Source organism: Oncorhynchus mykiss, chromosome 11, assembly GCF_013265735.2.
Source record: "Oncorhynchus mykiss isolate Arlee chromosome 11, USDA_OmykA_1.1, whole genome shotgun sequence".
NCBI classification, from domain to species: domain Eukaryota; kingdom Metazoa; phylum Chordata; class Actinopteri; order Salmoniformes; family Salmonidae; genus Oncorhynchus; species Oncorhynchus mykiss.
In genome coordinates, this window is record NC_048575.1 from 74,513,694 (window position 1) to 74,532,315 (window position 18,622).

Below are 18,622 nucleotides of genomic sequence, written 5' to 3' on the forward strand. Positions count from 1 at the left end.
AGCGGCAAAGAACGCAGGACCCATGGACTTGGGAGGAGATTCTGGACGGCGAAGGACCCTGGGCACAGCCAGGGGAATATTGCCGCCCCAAAGCAGAGCTGGAGGCAGCGAAAGCAGAGAGGCGCCGGTATGAGGAGGCAGCACGGCAGCGCGGCTGGAAGCCCGAGAGGCAGCCCCAAAAATGTAGCACAAGGGGAGTGTGGCAGAGTCAGGAGTCAGACCTGAGCCAACTTCCCCTGCTTACCGTAAGGAGCCAAGGATGGAACCAGAGCCGGACAGGGCGGTATTGGAGGTGAGCGAAGCAGAGACAGTGAAGGAGTTAATGGGGAGATTGGAGGAGAGAGTTATGAGGGAGGTGCTGTGTTGGTGCCTGAGGCACGACATCCGCCCGACGGAGCGTGTCGGGGATTTGATGTCACCTGGGTCAGCTCTCCATACTCGTGCTAGCCTCCTGTGCGCCTCCCTAGCCCTGCACGTCCTGTGCCAGCTCGGCGTTACAGTTCTCAGAGCCGTGCTTACCGTGGCGGGCGTTGTACTGGTCAGGCACTGTGTTATGCGGTGGAGCGCACGGTGTCCCCAGTACGCGTGCTTAGCCCGGTGCGCTATATCCCAGCTCCCCGCATCTGCCGGGCTACGGTGAGGATCCAGCCAGGGCGGATGGTGCCAGCCCTGCTCTCAAGATCTCCAGTACGCCTTCACAGTCCTCCACGCACCAGCCCTCCGGTGGCAGCCCCCGCACCAGACTGTCTCTCCGTCTCATCCCTACAGGTGCTCCTGCCTGTCCAGCGCTTCCAGAGCCTTCCTCCTGCCCAGCGCTGCCAGAGCCTTCCTCCTGCCCAGCGCTGCCAGAGTCTCCCGTCTGTCCTGAGCCGCCAGAGTCTCCCGTCTGTCCTGAGCCGCCAGAGTCTCCCGTCTGTCCTGAGCCGCCAGAGTCTCCCGTCTGTCCTGAGCCGCCAGAGTCTCCCGTCTGTCCTGAGCCGCCAGAGTCTCCCGTCTGTCCTGAGCCGCCAGAGTCTCCCGCCTGTCCTGAGCCGCCAGAGTCTCCCGCCTGTCCTGAGCCGCCAGAGTCTCCCGCCTGTCCTGAGCCGCCAGAGTCTCCTGCCTGTCCTGAGCCGCCAGAGTCTCCCGCCTGTCCTGAGCCGCCAGAGTCTCCCGCCTGTCCTGAGCCGCCAGAGTCTCCCGCCTGTCCTGAGCCGCCAGAGTCTCCCGCCTGTCCTGAGCCGCCAGAGTCTCCCGCCTGTCCTGAGCCGCCAGAGTCTCCCGCCTGTCCTGAGCCGCCAGAGTCTCCCGCCTGTCCTGAGCCGCCAGAGTCTCCCGCCTGTCCTGAGCCGCCAGAGTCTCCCGCCTGTCCTGAGCCGCCAGAGTCTCCCGCCTGTCCTTAGCCGCCAGAGTCTCCCGCCTGTCCTGAGCCGCCAGAGTCTCCCGTCTGTCCTGAGCCGCCAGAGTCTCCCGTCTGTCCTGAGTCGTCAGTCAGCCAGGAGCTGCCAGAGCCGTCAGTCAGCCAGGAGCTGCCAGAGCCGTCAGTCAGCCAGGACCTGCCAGAGCCGTCAACCAGCCAGGAGCTGCCAGAGCCGCCAGTCAGCCAGGAGCCGCCAGAGCCGTCAGCCAGCCAGAAGCCGCCAGAGCCATCAGCCAGCCAGGAGCCGTCGGCCAGCCAGGAGCCGCCAGAGCCGTCGGCCAGCCAGGAGCCGCCAGAGCCGTCGGCCAGCCAGGATTTACGATATTATCTACCATATTTAGGTAGCCTGTTTTGTATTGTGGTTCGTGGGTTATTGTCTATGTTATGTTGCATGTTAGCACTCAGTTTCTATAGCAGTCACGTTCGTCTGGTTAGTTTGTTTGTTTGTTTTAGTGTACTTCATGTTTTTTTCGTCAATCATTAATTAATGCATTCACACCACACTGCGCTTTGGTCTCCTCAATACAACGATCGTGACAGTTACAAGTGATGACCGTTTTGAGTTTTGTGTCTAGAGTTTTGAAAAATGACCAGAAGGTTCTGAAATTAGTGCCAACGGGATTGTAAAAGACTGTTAATACGGTTAAATTCTATCTTACATTAATATATATAATTTAAGTCGAAAAATGGATGTGGCAACTACAAATTGCCCCTTTAAGTATATCAAATGTTTTATGAGTGTCACGAAAGCTAGGAGTGGTGGGGGTGGAGTCAGGCACAGAGAGCAAAGCTTCCACTGTAGACGTATTTATTCTGCTGGGTCTCGCCAACATACAGGCACAATGACCAATAAACAGTTAAGTCCCCCAAAACCTGGGAAAATAACAAACAGCAAAAATACGTATAAGCAAAACAAAAATCTACCACTGACAGAGAGGAATAAGCCTGCACAAAAGCAGGCAGGCCCTGGCAGTTTGAATAGCCCCGAATTAACCACAAATAAGGTACAGGTGAAAACAATCAAGACAAAACCAACAGATAAGAAAAAGGAATCGGTGGCAGCTAGTAGACCGGTGACGACGACCGCCGAGCGCTGCCCGAACAGGGAGAGGAGCCACCTGGAAGTCGTGACAATGAGTGTGAGCATGTGTCCATTAGGTCTATGGATGTCTTTTTTTAATCAGCATGAATTAGATTGAGCAATAAAAGCCCCACTTTTATTCCATAGGCTTGGATCCGCACTATGCAGCTGTTGCAATATCGCATTTTTCACTGGCTGTCTTCTGGTTTCAAAAACAATGATTGATAGGCAGCTTAAACTTCTGGAATTCAACCACTATTGGGTTCAAATATACATTTAGAAATGTGAACAGCCATCCACAACAACCACAATCCGTAAAGTGCAAATAGCCTAATGAGAGAGCAGCAGTGTGATTCACATCAATGCGCTGTGTAGATATCAATAATAAGTGATATCCGTATCGCCGTAGACTACACCACTGCTGCCATCCTTGCCTCCAAGTGTTTATTAAAGTTTGATAATCTTTGGATGCCAACAGCAGTCGCACCATTGGAAGACATAGCTTGGACCGTAGTCTACAAAAGCCTATTCCTGCTCTTTTCCTGCGATCCATCAAACACATTTGATGCACAAGCATTTCGCTACACTCGCATTAACCATGTGTATGTGACAAATAAAACAAATAAGATTTGATTTGATTTGATTTCCTGCGATCCATCAAACACATTTGGTGTGTCATCATGGTGGTCTCTGAATTGTGGTCAAACCATCTGCTCCCCATGTCTGCATCTGGGTCTCGCCTTGTGCCCTTATAGTAGTGATATGCCATCCCGTCTGGTTTGCACTTAGTGGGACCATAATTTGTTTTTCAACAGGACAATGACCCAGAACACCTGTGTAAGGGCTATTTGACCAAGAAACAGAGTGATGCAGTGCTGCATCAGATCTCAACCTTCGGTCTCAACCTTTAAGTCTTTACTGAAGACTCATCTCTTCAGTGGGTCATATGATTGAGTGTAGTCTGGCCCAGGAGTGGGAAGGTGAACGGAAAGGCTCTGGGGCAACGAACCGCCCTTGCTGTCTCTGCCTGGCCGGTTCCCCTCTTTCCACTGGGATTCTCTGACTCTAACCCTATTACAGGGGCTGAGTCACTGGCTTACTGGGGCTCTTTCATACCGTCCCTGGGTGGGGGTGCGTCACTTGTGATCTTTGTGGGCTATACTCGGCCTTGTCTCAGGATGGTAAGTTGGTGGTTGAAGATATCCCTCTAGTGGTGTGGGGGCTGTGCTTTGGCAAAGTGGGTGGGGTTATATCCTTCCTGTTTGGCCCTGTCCGGGGGTGTCCTCGGATGGGGCCACAGTGTCTCCTGACCCCTCCTGTCTCAGCCTCCAGTATTTATGCTGCAGTAGTTTAAGTGTCGGGGGGCTAGGGTCAGTTTGTTATATCTGGAGTACTTCTCCTGTCCTATTCGGTGTCCTGTGTGAATTTAAGTGTGCTCTCTGTAATTCTCTCTTTCTCTCTCTCTCTCAGATGACCTGAGCCCTAGGACCATGCCTCAGGACTACCTGACATGATGACTCCTTGCTGTCCCCAGTCCACCTGGCCGTGCTGCTGCTCCAGTTTCAACTGTTCTGCCTTATTATTATTGGGCCATAATGGTCATTTATGAACATTTGAACATCTTGGCCATGTTCTGTTATAATCTCCACCCGGCACAGCCAGAAGAGGCTTGGCCTCCCCACATAGCCTGGTTCCTCTCTAGGTTTCTTCCTAGGTTTTGGCCTTTCTAGGGAGTTAGCCACCGTGCTTCTACACCTGCATTGCTTGCTGTTTGGGGTTTTAGGCTGGGTTTCTGTACAGCCCTTTGAGATATCAGCTGATGTACGAAGGGATATATAAATACATTTGATTTGATTTGATTTGATGACCTGGCCTCCACAATCACCTGACCTCAACCCAATTGAGATGGTTTGGGATGAGTTGGAGCGCAGAGTGAAGGAAAAGCAGCCAACGAGTGCTCAGCATATGTGGGAAATCCTTCAAGACTATTGGAAAGCATTCCAGGTGAAGCTGGTTGAGAAAATGCCAAGACTGTGCAAAGCTGTCAATCAAGGCAAATGGTGGCTACTTTGAAAGATTTCAGATATAAAATATATTTTCATTTGTTTAACACTTTTTTTGGTTACTACGTGATTCTATATGTGTTATTTCATAGTTTTGATGTTTTCACTATCATTCTACAATGTAGAAAATAGTCAAAATAAATAAAAACCATTGAATGAGTAGGTGTGTCCAAACTTCTGACTAGTACTGTACAATATACATTTTAATTCATAACATATCATACGAAATGGGTGATGGACATCCACAAATGAATACATACCATACTAAAAAAATGTGTCTCGTGTTTACGTACAGAATAATACAAAATGTCTGAGTTCTAACAGTCAGTTTCTTAATAGGTGCATGTTTATCAATAACCGGAAGAAACAAATGTCATAAATGCGTCAAGTGCAGCATCTAGATGCTCCTCATTACACACATCAGACTAACAAATCTTCTTTACATCTTCAATATAGGAATTACTACAAAGCCACTTGTATGATCTCTTATACACAGTTTTAGGCTCAGACTTTGGAACTTCAGTTTTCTAGATATGGTCACAACCTCCAATGGGTATGGATGCAGCTTTAGAGCAGATTTGTGAAGCATTTGTAAAGATGTGATCAATACACGTGAATTATGTAATGTTTGTAAACACTCTGGTAGGTTGATTGATAACCTGAGCCAGATTACAGGCACTGGTTACAGTTTGAAGCTACCCCTTGAGCAGGCAGCTTGATGAAACCAGCCTATATTCAGGTCACTCAGAAAATAGTCCTCTTGGTTAACATCACACACATTATCAAGCAAAGAAGAGGCCTTAGATGAAGCAGGGGAACATGTGACCACAACACTTCAACAACATTTGACATGAGATCCTCTCCAAGTTAACAGGAATATGGCTCTGAATATATGCTGTGTGTGTGTGTGTGAGTGTGTGTGAGTGAGTGTGCATGTGTGTGTGTATGTGTATGTGATAATGGGTTGAAGCTACTGACCCGGAAGATTGGCTCTCTCACTCCTCCCAGGCTTTTGGGAGGGAGGTGAACAATGAGCCTGGCGTAGAGGATGTAAGCAATGTTCCCACGCTCTCTGGCAGCTTTCACAGCTGGGATAAGTTCTTTCCGCCTCTGGCGCACAGCTACAGACAAGTCCTCATTGGGGAAGATGTAGGTTCCTCGCAAGTCTTGTCTTTCTCCAGGGTCCTGGACCTCTTTGGTTAAATCGTCAATTCTTTTGTTAGCTGAGTCCACCAGTATTTGGACAAAGCTTGAAGCTTTTCTCCTGTTGCTGTAACAAATGCTTGTAGACATGTTTTTGATGATTTCACACAGGTCATTCTATGATACATTCCTGTCATATGTGACAAAGCTCTACTACAGTCAACATACATGCGCTAGAGGAAAAGCAATGAAAAGCACTCCATCACTTCTTCAGTAGAGGTAAGGGCCTCAATAGTTTCATGAAATGCACTATAGTTCCAAAGAGCAGGCAGAGTGGTGATAACACATGAGGGGTATTTATGTATGCAAGTGGATACCAGCATCTTCCCACTGGTTGTGTAGAAAATAATTTGATTTGAAATGATGCAAAACATGAGGGTTGCATACCATCTTTTTAGCCCGTGGGTGATAAACTATGGGACTGTGGAGGACCAAAGCACCAGAGGACACCACAGCGCCTCACAAACAATGTAAAGTATATCTCACACTTTCAAGATAGAGTTCCTCCCACCCATCTCTTCTACATGGCCTTGAGGTTTCCTGAAACAAATGGATTGTTCTCGCTGAAAAGAGTGTAAAATCATATGGGGGACTGGAGACCGCAGAGACAGGCAAAGAGAGAGAGTAGTTTAGCACTCTGAAGGCTGAAGGGTAATGGCATGGTGGGTACAAGGACTTGATACTGTAAGGGGGTGTCCGTGCATGCGTGCCTGTGTGAGTGTTGTGCGCGTGTGTGTGTATATGTGTGTGTGTGCGCGCGTGCGTGCGTGTGCGTGTGTGTATGTGTGTGTATGTGTGTGTGTGTGTGTGTGTGTGTGTGTGTGTGGAAAGGGCAGTATGGAGGGGGCCTCTTAACAGGCTGTTAGGGGATGATAGCATAATGTGCCTCCCTCTGTCTTGTGTTCTCCTCCAGTTGCCCCAGGGAGCTGGTGGGAGGCCGGGGAACAAGAACTCCTGGTGTTTACAGAGATGTGAAGTCTTTAACCCACTCCCTACCCTGGCATAATTTATTTTAAAACCATAACCCTTAGCCTCAGCCCAGCTGGTTCGGCTTCCAGAAGCTCAATCAGAATGGTGCCTAAAGCCAAACTTGTCATTGTAACATTGACTGAATACTGAGGATCTGAATAAATTGTTCTCTCATCATTTATTTAGCTTTTATCATTTTTTTTTTCAGGTACAGAAAGTTGATTGAGCATTCATTTTTGTGTACAACAATAGCTTGGAGATGAATTGCAGTGAAGAGGAGCAGGGTTTAATGTGTGGATTGGAAGCTGTGGAGGATCAATGAGTGTGAGATCTTGACAAAGGAAACTGTGGGAAACTAAGGATGTAGTACAAGTGATAGACTAATACTTTCCAATGCCCCCATAAGACCTATAAGGTCTGTTAGAATGTATGATTAAACTGGCACAGTGTTTAAATACGAAGCATTCTACACATACTAATGAAACAAAATAACAGATTTTAGTGTAGTCAAATGATTCCTAATATATTAGAGTCGAAAGGCAAAAAACATTATTGATTTCTGGAACTTTAAATGAGTTCAGTCAAACTTCTAATGACCCAGCAACACAGAGTTGTGTAATGTAAGCAATGTTTGATTATCTCTCTTGATATTTTGGTTTGGGTACACATTTCCGTTCTATGTACATTCCTGAAGGAAAACAAAAGTGAAAATACTCTGTATAGTGTGCGTTCCTGTTTGTTCATGGTGGTGGCAGCATCATGCTGCAGGGATGTTTTTCAGCAACAGGGACTGGGAGAAAACCTGCTCCAGAGCACTCAGGACCTCAGACTGGGGTTAAGGTTCACCTTCCAACAGGACAACAATCCAAAGCATACAGCCAAGACAACACAGGAGTGGCTTCGGGAAAGTCTCTGAATGTCTTTGAGTGGCCCAGCCAGAGCCCGGACTTGAACCCAATCTAACATCTCTGGAGAGACCTGAAAATAGCTGTGCAGTGTCCCCATCCAACCTGACAGAGCTTGAGAGAGCTCAAGAAGACTTGAGGCTGTAATCGCTGTCAAAGGTGCTTCAACAAAGTACTGAGTCAAGGGTCTGAATACTTATGTAAATGTTATATTTCCATTAAAATTGATAAATTAAGACAAATGTAAAATTAAAAAGCAATTTAATTCATTTTAGAATAGGGCTGTAACATAACAAAATGTGGAAAAAGTCAACAGGTCTGAATTCTTTCCGAATGCACTGTAACCTCGTTGTTTCCGACTAATTCATGAGGCTGGCACGGGGCTGTGTGTATGCAAGTGTCAGAGTGTAATGACAATCACTTTAAAACAAATTTACTCCCAAGCCTCACCAGTTCTTGAATATTATTAAGCAGCTTTTATCGTAAGCAACAGAGATCATTACAGAGGTTATGATCATCACAGAATGAGCAATGGTCAGAGTGATATAGTGTATGTGTGACTGTGAACCACTGTATATCCCCAGATATTAGTGGAGAGTTACATTTCAGGAAACCGAGTTACATTTCAGGAGACTGAGTTACATTTCAGGGGACCGAGTTACATTTCAGGAGACTGAGTTACATTTCAGGGGACCGAGTTACATTTCAGGGAAATGAGTTACATTTCAGGGGACCGAGTTACATTTCAGGGGAATGAGTTACATTTCAGGGGACCGAGTTACATTTCGGGGGAATGAGTTACATTTTCATAATATTAATGCCATAAATCTTCACGGTACTATCTTCACTATAATAGTATTGCAATGAACTAGCTATGCCAGGCAAGTACAACTAAATGAAATTCCACTAACATCTCTTACGATTGTCTCCAGTGCTGAAAATAATACGAAGCACTTGAGAATAAAGTGAGAGCTGTACAACATGTGCCAGTGTGACATCCATCTTAGTAGGAAGGTGCAGACCTGATTTACACAGGGAGAACGTTGTGGGAGGAGGGTCTCACAGAAATCCTGGTCCTTGCGTCAGACAACGTCATTCAGGGTCAGGGTATTGGGTTCAAGCCTTTGAAAATACTCTCAGTAAGAAATAAATCAATTATTTGTTTAAGTCTGGAGTTAAATATATTGTTGCTTGTCTGTCTCTCTTGTTAGCACAACTGATGTCCTACACTGATGTATTTGACATGTACTGTCTGTGAAATTGCATGGGTTCACACATTTTTCCAGAACATTTTGCAGGTTTAAAGCTTATTTCCTGCAATTTTGGCATGGGGGGGGGGGGGGGGGGGGGCAGAGAAAATGTTGCAGTTTTAAAGCAAATTTTATTGCAATTCTAAACATTTTGCCATGTCTAATGTGTATTCATGTGATATTTGAGAGACTTAAAAATTACACCAAAATCTATGGGCTATAAAACCTAGCTCCAAAATTGTTAGCTGACATGGGCTAGTTGAGCTGGACATTTCTGACAAGTTATAAATAGCACTCTAAGGTATGCAATGACTGAAAACTGATTATGCACTATCCAATTTTGAAATCGCACCTTGTGCATTCTATTATTACGACTTTCAAGAGTAAGTTGAAAGTCGGACTGAGTTCCTTAACAAAAATACGATTGGGGAACCACTGCCCAATTAGGTATAAAGGAGAGGTGACTCAATACATGGGAGGAACTTACAGAACTGTATGTTAAATTCAATTAAAGAAGCTAAAGTGTATACATTTAGAAAGATTGCATCATTTTCTTTATTTATCTTCTGATTCATTCATTTCATTTTGATGCCCCTGCTGCTCATTGGATACTACGTTCTATAAAGGCCAGCGCACTCTCTTTGACTCTATGACAGCTCATAGAACTGCAGGTTGTCAATTTACCTTCTGTCCTCTCTTCAATCTAACTCTATGTTTTCTCTTTAATTCAAGGTTATATAAGTCTTGTACGACCAGCTCACTGCCAACCCTCACTATTAAAGGTATTAAATACAGGTGGGCACAGGACTTCAAATAGGAGTGAATCAGCCTCAAACCGCATCCTCCCATCATAACATGCCCAAACTGTTGGTGGCAAGGGATTTTGGAGTGCTGGTAAAAGCAAAAGAGCTCTTATTCTCGGCGGCAGGAAGCCTAGCGGTCGGAGCATTGGGCCATTAACCGAAAAGGTTGCTGGTTTGAATACCTGAGCCGACAAGGGGAACAAATCTGTTGATGTGCCCTTGAGCAAGGCATTTAACCCTAACTTGCTCCAGTGGAGCTGTACTACTGTGTTTGACCCTGTTAAACAACATATTTCCCTGCACCTATCTGGAGTTTGTGATGATTAAACATGTACATTTTTATTCTGTCTGCTGACTTCCATGAGCTTAAACTACTGTTGTCTAATCGCACCCTCAAGTCAAATCCAGCAGAGAGCTTCATGAGCCAAAACACAGCTTCAACACACACAATGAAACACTCGCTCAGGGTTATGTGTTAAATGTTAACAGAGGAGGACGGGACTACACATGATCACATTTCAGCTATAATAAGAACCCTGAGTTTTGGCCCATTTGACCTGACAGGAGCCATAGTGACAGTCTATAACTAGACTGTAGTTCTTCTTTGAATCACTGTCCACAGAGTCTAGGTGATTTGGTGGCTTGGTCTCAGAGTTTAGGTGTTTTGTTAGCTTGGTCTCAGAGTCTAGGTGTTTTGGTTACTTGGTCTCAGAGTCTAGGTGATTTGGTTATTTGGTCTCAGAGTCTAGGTGTTTTGATGACTTGGTCTGAGAGTCTAGGCGATTTGGTTGCTTGGTTTCAGAGTCTAGGTGATTTGGTGGCTTGGACTCAGAGTCTAGGTGATTTGGTGGCTTGGTTTCAGAGTCCAGGTGATGTGTTGCTTGGTATCAGAGTCTAGGTGATTTGGTGGCTTGGTCTCAGAGTCTAGGGGATTTGGGGGCTTGGTCTCAGAGTCTAGGTCTAATCGACCTGGCCGGGGTATCCTGGAAGGATATTGATCTCATCCTGTCAGTAGAGGATGCCTGTTTTTTTTAATGCCTTCCCAACCATCTTAAATAAGCATGCCCCATTCAAGAAATGTAGAACCAGGAACAGATATAGCCCTTGGTTCTCCCCAGACTTGACTGCCCTTAACCAACAAAAAAACATCCTATGGCGTTCTGCATTAGCATCGAACAGCCCCCGTGATATGCAGCTTTTCAGGGAAGCTAGAAACCATTATACACAGGCAGTTAGAAAAGCCAAGGCTAGCTTTTTCATGCAGAAATTTGCTTCCTGCAACACCAACTCAAAAAAGTTCTGGGACACTGTAAAGTCCATGGAGAATAAGAACACCTCCTCCCAGCTGCCCACTGCACTGAAGATAGGAAACACTGTCACCACTGATAAATCCACTATAATTGAGAATTTCAATAAGCATTTTTCTATGGCTGGCCATGCTTTCCACCTGGCTACCCCTACCCTCTGTCTGTATGCTATGTCTTGCTTGTTCTATGCTACTATTGTCTATATTGTAATTGTTTTTAATAACCTGCCCAGGGACTGCGGTTGAAAATTAGCCGGCTGGCTAAAACCGGCACTTTTACTGAAACGTTGATTAATGTGCACTGTCCCTGTAAAAATACAAAATAAACTCAAACTCAAACTCAAACCCCGGTCAACAGCACTGCACCCCCCACAGCAACTCGCCCAAGCCTTCCCCATTTCTCCTTCTCCCAAATCCAGTCAGCTGATGTTCTGAAAGAGCTGCAAAATCTGGACCCCTACAAATCAGCCGGGCTAGACAATCTGGACCCTTTCTTTCTAAAAATTATCTGCCGAAATTGTTGCCACCCCTATTACTAGCCTGTTCAACCTCTCTTTCGTGTCATCTGAGATTCCCAAAGATTGGAAAGCAGCTGCGGTCATCCCCCTCTTCAAAGGGGGGGACACTCTTGACCTAAACTGCTACAGACCTATATCTATCCTACCCTGCCTTTCTAAGGTCTTCGAAAGCCAAGTCAACAAATAGATTACCGACCATTTCGAATCTCACCACACCCTCTCTGCTATGCAATCTGGTTTCAAAGCTAGTCATGGGTGCACCTCGGCCACGCTCAAGGTCCAAAACGATATCTTAACCGCCATCGATAAGAAACAATACTGTGCAGCCGTATTCATTGATCTGGCCAAGGCTTTCCTCATCGTCAGACTCGACAGCCTTGGTTTCTCAAATGATTGCCTCGCCTGGTTCACCAACTACTTCTCTGACAGAGTTCAGTGTGTCAAATCGGAGGGTCTGCTGTCCGGACCTCTGGCTTCTCTATGGGGGTGCCACAGGGTTCAATTCTTGGACCGACTTCTCTGTATACATCAATGATGTCGCTCTTGCTGCTGGTGATTCTCTGATCCACCTCTACGCAGACGACACCATTCTGTATACTTCTGGCCCTTCTTTGGAAACTGTGTTAACAACCCTCCAGGCAAGCTTCAATGTCATACAACTCTCCTTCCGTGGCCTCCAATTGCTCTTAAATACAAGTAAAACTAAATGCATGCTCTTCAACCGATCGTTGCCTGCACCTGCCCAACATCACAACTCTGGACGGCTCTGACTTAGAATACGTGGATCACTACAAATACCTAGGTGTCGGATTAGACTGTAAACTCTCCTTCCAGACCCACATCAACATCTTCAATCCAAAGTTAAATCTAGAGTTGGCTTCCTATTTCGCAAAAAAACATCCTTCACTCATGCTACCAAACATACCTTTGTAAAACTGACCATCCTACTAATCCTCGACTTCGGCGATGTCATTTACAAAATAGCCTCCAATACCCTACTCAACAAATTGGATGCAGTCTATCACAGTGCCATCCATTTTGTCACCAAAGCCCCATATACTACCCACCATTGCGACCTGTACGCTCTCGTTGGCTGGCCCTCGCTTCATACTCGTCGCCAAACCCACTGGCTCCATGTCATCTACAAGACTCTGCTAGGTAAAGTCCCCCCTTATCTCAGCTCACTGGTCACCATAGCATCACCCACCTGAAGCACGCGCTCCAGCAGGTATATCTCTCTGGTCACCCCCAAAACCAATTCTTTCTTTGGCTGCCTCTCCTTCCAGTTCTCTGCTGCCAATGACTGGAACGAACTACAAAAATCTCTGAAGCTGGAAACACGTATCTCCCTCACTAGCTTTAAGCACCAGCTGTCAGAGCAGCTCACAGATTACTGCACCTGTACATAGCCCACTAATAATTTAGCCCAAACAACTAACTCTTTCCCTACTGTATTTATTTTATTTATTTATTTTGCTCCTTTGCACCCCATTGTTTTTATTTCTACTTTGCACATTCTTCTACTGCAAATCTACCATTCCAGTGTTTTACTTGCTATATTGTATTTACTTTGCCAGCATGGCCTTTTTTTGCCTTTACCTCACTTATCTCACCTCACTTGCTCACATTGTATATAGACTTGTTTATACTGTATTATTGACTGTGTGTTTGTTTTACTCCATGTGTAACTCTGTGTCGTTGTATGTGTTGAACTGCTTTGCTTTCTCTTGGCCAGGTCGCAATTGTAAATGAGAACTTGTTCTCAACTTGCCTACCTGGTTAAATAAAGGTGAAATAATAAATACAAATAAAATTTAAATAATGTGATTACGGTTGTTTGTTATCAAGAGTCTTTCCTGGACAGGTCACATGGTAAAACAAAACAAAATTGTTCCTGATTAGAATCCACCAATGCCAAATAACCAGTCTGACAGACTCAGAGTATCCCTTATAGAGTACCCTATCTGAAAGACTCAGGGTTTCCATTATAGAGTACCCTGTCTGACAGACTCAGAGTATCCATTATAGAGTACCCTATCTGACAGACTCTGAGTATCCATTATAGAGTACCCTGTCTGACAGACTCAGGGTTTCCATTATAGAGTACCCTGTCTGACAGACTCTGAGTATCCATTATACACCTGTGTAACACTCCATCCACTTCCTTTGACACTCAGAGACTTTGCAACCATAACCTAACCTCTGGGAACAGAGAGTCAAGGGAACACTACATCAGTCTTGTGTTCCAGAATCAATTTAAACTGCTGCCTGCACACCACGCGCACAACACCTTCTCAAAATTGGAAGCATTAACCTGTGAGGAGATTCTACCTGGTACAGCTCCCAGAACCATTATGTGGGTTTATTCAACCGTAAGAAAATGGTTACTGCATAAATACTGTAAAGTGGGCTGGAGGGAGTGAGATCCATCGTTACAATGCCAGAACATCCCAATCTGTATTTGTCTATCATTAAAATAATACTTTACTGCACCTTAGGATTCTCAAAAGGGAGTCAAAAAAGCTAAGACAACGGACATGGTTTTTAAGACAAGAAGATGCAAGATGCAAAAAGATACTTCTAGAAGGATGCAAGACCAAGCCACCAAAAAAACTGTTTTTGTGTGTATTTTATTCTTACAGTGACTGCCACAAATATCAGCGCAAACAATTCCTTAAGAAAAGTAATTTCACCATGTAAAATGTTTTAAAGTTTTTATTGGCTGGACAGTAGAACAAAACACAAACGTAATAATAACGAGGCTGCAGATTTCAGTAATTCATTGACCTTCAGTTGAATAGCAGAAACTATACATTTCTGGAAGGGTAAACAACTTTGTAAACATCACTGTACAAATGGAGATTCATCATCTGTCTTTGAACAAGAAAGAGTGGCTCCCTCAAATACATTAACATCAGAAAGAGCAAGGATAGCATCAAAATGATGGTGGTGGTGATGATAATGATGGTGGTGGTGGTGGTGGTGGTGGTGATGATGATATTGATGGTGGTGGTGGTGGTGATGATGATAATGATAATGATGGTGGTGGTGGTGGTGGTGGTGATGATAATGATGGCGGTGGTGGTGGTGGTGGTGATGATGATAATGATGGTGGTGGTGGTGGTGATCATCATGGTGGTGATGATAATGGTGATGATGATGATGATAATGGTGATCATCATGGTGGTGATGATGGTGGTGGTGATGATGATGATAATGATGGTGATGGTGATGATGATGATGATGGTGGTGATGATGATGATGATGATGATGACGATGATAATGGTGGTGATGATGATGATAATGGTGATCATCATGGTGGTGATGATAATGGTGGTGATGATGATAATGATGGTGGTGGTGATCATCATGGTGGTGATGATAATGGTGATAATGAGGAGGAGGAGGATTTTTGTGCTGCAGAAATGCGGAATAGGCATATCAAACAATGAACATGCGTGCATTTGATTTAATAGTTTACAGAGGCATCTGTTTTGGACAGAACATTCAAAATGACTTTCACAGAATATCAGTAGACAAGGTGGAGAAGATTTTCAGACATTCAAATTTATAAAAGAAACTAACAAGAAAAGAAAAGAGACTGAGATTTAAATAAGAATAAGCAGAAAATCACATTTTTGTCAAGATGGAATTCGAAGTGTCAATAAAACGTCAATAAAAATGAACATTCAATCATCTTCTGAATCATTGTCTTCAAATTGTACTTCTTTGTACTTTAACAGTCAGACAAAGAAATGGGTACTGTAGATATTCTACTTAAGTGATAATGCCAGAGAAACCGGTGTTTGGAGGATATATTGGCACAGGTGTTGTTAGGCCCGAGAGGAAGTCGAGGCCCAGCAAACCATGCCAATATATCCTCCAAACACTGGCTTTGAGGGCATTATCACTTTTATACAACAGGTTACCAACATGTTGAAATACTGATTGACATATTTTAATTAAAAACGTTTATTTTATTTTTTATTTTATCCCCTTTTCGTGGTATCCAATTGTTAGTAAATACTATCTTGTCTCATCGCTACAACTCCCGTACGGTCTCAGGGGAGACGAAGGTCGAAAGCCATGCATCCTCCGAAACACAACCCAACCAAGCCGCACTGCTTCTTAACACAGCGTGCCTCCAACCCGGAAGCCAGCCGCACCAATGTGTCGGAGGAAACACAGTGCACCTGGCTACCTTCGTTAGCGCCCGGCCCGCCACAGGAGTCGCTGGTGCACGATGAGACAAGGAAATCCCTACCGGCCAAACCCTCTCTAACCCGGACGACGCTAGGCCAATTGTGCGTAGCCCCACGGACCTCCCGGTCGCGGCCGGCTGCAACAGAGACTCTGGTGGCACAGCTAGCGCTGCAGTGCCCTAGACCACTGCACCACACGGGAGGCCCTAAAAACGTTATCTATTCATACTATTTCATCATTCTATAAGATAGTTCTGAAACAAATCTAGGGTTGCTACCCAAGCCGGCTGGTCGTTCGTTCTGTTGGTTCGGGTATCTATGTACATGACCCAGTTATTCAGTCTCGTTGTTCTGTATCTACGGACGCAACCCAGTCGTTCGTTCTAAACGTTCCATTGTCATACTGGCTGGCAACGTTCTAATCCCTTGCTTGCTAGCTGACTAACCATGGTTAACCTACAGTCACATCAAGCAGTGCACACAGAATAACAACAGTAGCTGCATTTGTTTAAGCTGTTTTCTAGTGACAGTTATTTGGATATTGTTATTTGGATACACTCACAATAACATCGGCTAACCATGTGTATGTGACTACTAAAATTTGATTTGACAGCTCGAGATCGAATTTGAATATTGAAACAAGGTTTAAAATGTTGGAGAATCAGACAGCAAGGTTTATACAAGTACAAATCTGTTGAAAACTAAATGTTAGTGTAAAAGAAATGTGGGATCATGTCCAGAGTTTTTTTTATTTTGGAGATCAAGTTTATAACTTCCCTGCCTGGGCTGATGAGACAGTGGATTGCGCAGTCAGATGGAACAGGCCTTTTAATGTCATAGGTTTAGCCGGTGGTAACTTGTGGAATAGACACCGGTTGGAATGCGCTTTTTTTTATTTTATTTATTTTACCTTTATTTAACCAGGTAGGCAAGTTGAGAACAAGTTCTCATTTACAATTGCGACCTGGCCAAGATAAAGCAAAGCAGTTCGACAGATACAACAACACAGAGTTACACATGGAGTAAAACAAACATACAGTCAATAATAAAGTATAAACAAGTCTATATACAATGTGAGCAAATGAGGTGAGAAGGGAGGTAAAGGCAAAAAAAGGCCTTGGTGGCAAGGTAAATACAATATAGCAAGTAAAACACTGGAATGGTAGTTTTGCAATGGAAGAATGTGCAAAGTAGAAATAAAAATAATGGGGTGCAAAGGAGCAAAATAAATAAATAAATTAAATACAGTTGGTAAAGAGGTAGTTGATAGGGCTAAATTATATGTGGGCTATGTACAGGTGCAGTAATCTGTGAGCTGCTCTGACAGTTGGTGCTTAAAGCTAGTGAGGGAGATAAGTGTTTCCAGTTTCAGAGATTTTTGTAGTTCGTTCCAGTCATTGGCAGCAGAGAACTGGAAAGAGAGGCGGCCAAAGAAAGAATTGGTTTTGGGGGTGACTAGAGAGATATACCTGCTGGAGCGTGTGCTACAGGTGGGAGATGCTATGGTGACCAGCGAGCTGAGATAAGGGGGGACTTTACCTAGCAGGGTCTTGTAGATGACATGGAGCCAGTGGGTTTGGCGACGAGTATGAAGCGAGGGCCAGCCAACGAGAGCGTACAGGTCGCAATGGTGGGTAGTGTATGGGGCTTTGGTGACAAAACGGATTGCACTGTGATAGACTGCATCCAGTTTGTTGAGTAGGGTATTGGAGGCTATTTTGTAAATTACATCGCCAAAGTCGAGGATTGGTAGGATGGTCAGTTTTACAAGGGTATGTTTGGCAGCATGAGTGAAGGATGCTTTGTTGCGAAATAGGAAGCCAATTCTAGATTTAACTTTGGATTGGAGATGTTTGATATGGGTCTGGAAGGAGAGTTTACAGTCTAACCAGACACCTAAGTATTTGTAGTTGTCCACGTATTCTAAGTCAGAGCCGTCCAGAGTAGTGATGTTGGACAGGCGGGTAGGTGCAGGTAGTGATCGGTTGAAGAGCATGCATTTAGTTTTACTTGTATTTAAGAGCAGTTGGAGGCCACGGAAGGAGAGTTGTATGGCATTGAAGCTTGCCTGGAGGGTTGTTAACACAGTGTCCAAAGAAGGGCCGGAAGTATACAGAATGGTGTCGTCTGCGTAGAGGTGGATCAGAGACTCACCAGCAGCAAGAGCGACCTCATTGATGTATACAGAGAAGAGAGTCGTTTCAAGAATTGAACCCTGTGGCACCCCCATAGAGACTGCCAGAGGTCCGGACAACAGACCCTCAGATTTGACACACTGAACTCTATCAGAGAAGTAGTTGGTGAACCAGGCGAGGCAATCATTTGAGAAACCAAGGCTGTTGAGTCTGCCGATGAGGATGTGGTGATTGACAAAGTCGAAAGCCTTGGCCAGATCAATGAATATGGCTGCACAGTAATGTTTCTTATCGATGGCGGTTAAGATATCGTTTAGGACCTTGAGCGTGGCTGAGGTGCACCCATGACCAGCTCTGAAACCAGATTGCATAGCAGAGAAGGTATGGTGAGATTCAAAATGGTCGGTAATCTGTTTGTTGACTTGGCTTTCGAAGACCTTAGAAAGGCATGGTAGGATAGATATAGGTCTGTAGCAGTTTGGGTCAAGAGTGTCCCCCCCTTTGAAGAGGGGGATGACCGCAGCTGCTTTCCAATCTTTGGGAATCTCAGACGACACGAAAGAGAGGTTGAACAGGCTAGTAATAGGGGTGGCAACAATTTCGGCAGATAATTTTAGAAAGAAAGGGTCCAGATTGTCTAGCCCGGCTGATTTGTAGGGGTCCAGATTTTGCATCTCTTTCAGAACATCAGCTGAATGGATTTGGGAGAAGGAGAAATGGGGAAGGCTTGGGCGAGTTGCTGTTGGGGGTGCAGTGCTGTTGACAGGGGTAGGAGTAGCCAGGTGGAA

At 45.0% G+C, this 18,622-nt stretch overlaps 1 long non-coding RNA gene across 1 annotated transcript; it reads left to right on the forward strand.

Moving 5' to 3' along the window:
* Positions 1 to 5,691: 5,691 nt before the first annotated feature.
* Positions 5,692 to 7,353, forward strand: LOC118937457. Its single transcript, XR_005034808.1, has 3 exons — positions 5,692 to 5,965; positions 6,145 to 6,216; positions 6,660 to 7,353. It is a non-coding gene; the product is annotated as an uncharacterized LOC118937457 (long non-coding RNA).
* The last annotated feature ends 11,269 nt before the right edge of the window (positions 7,354 to 18,622 follow it).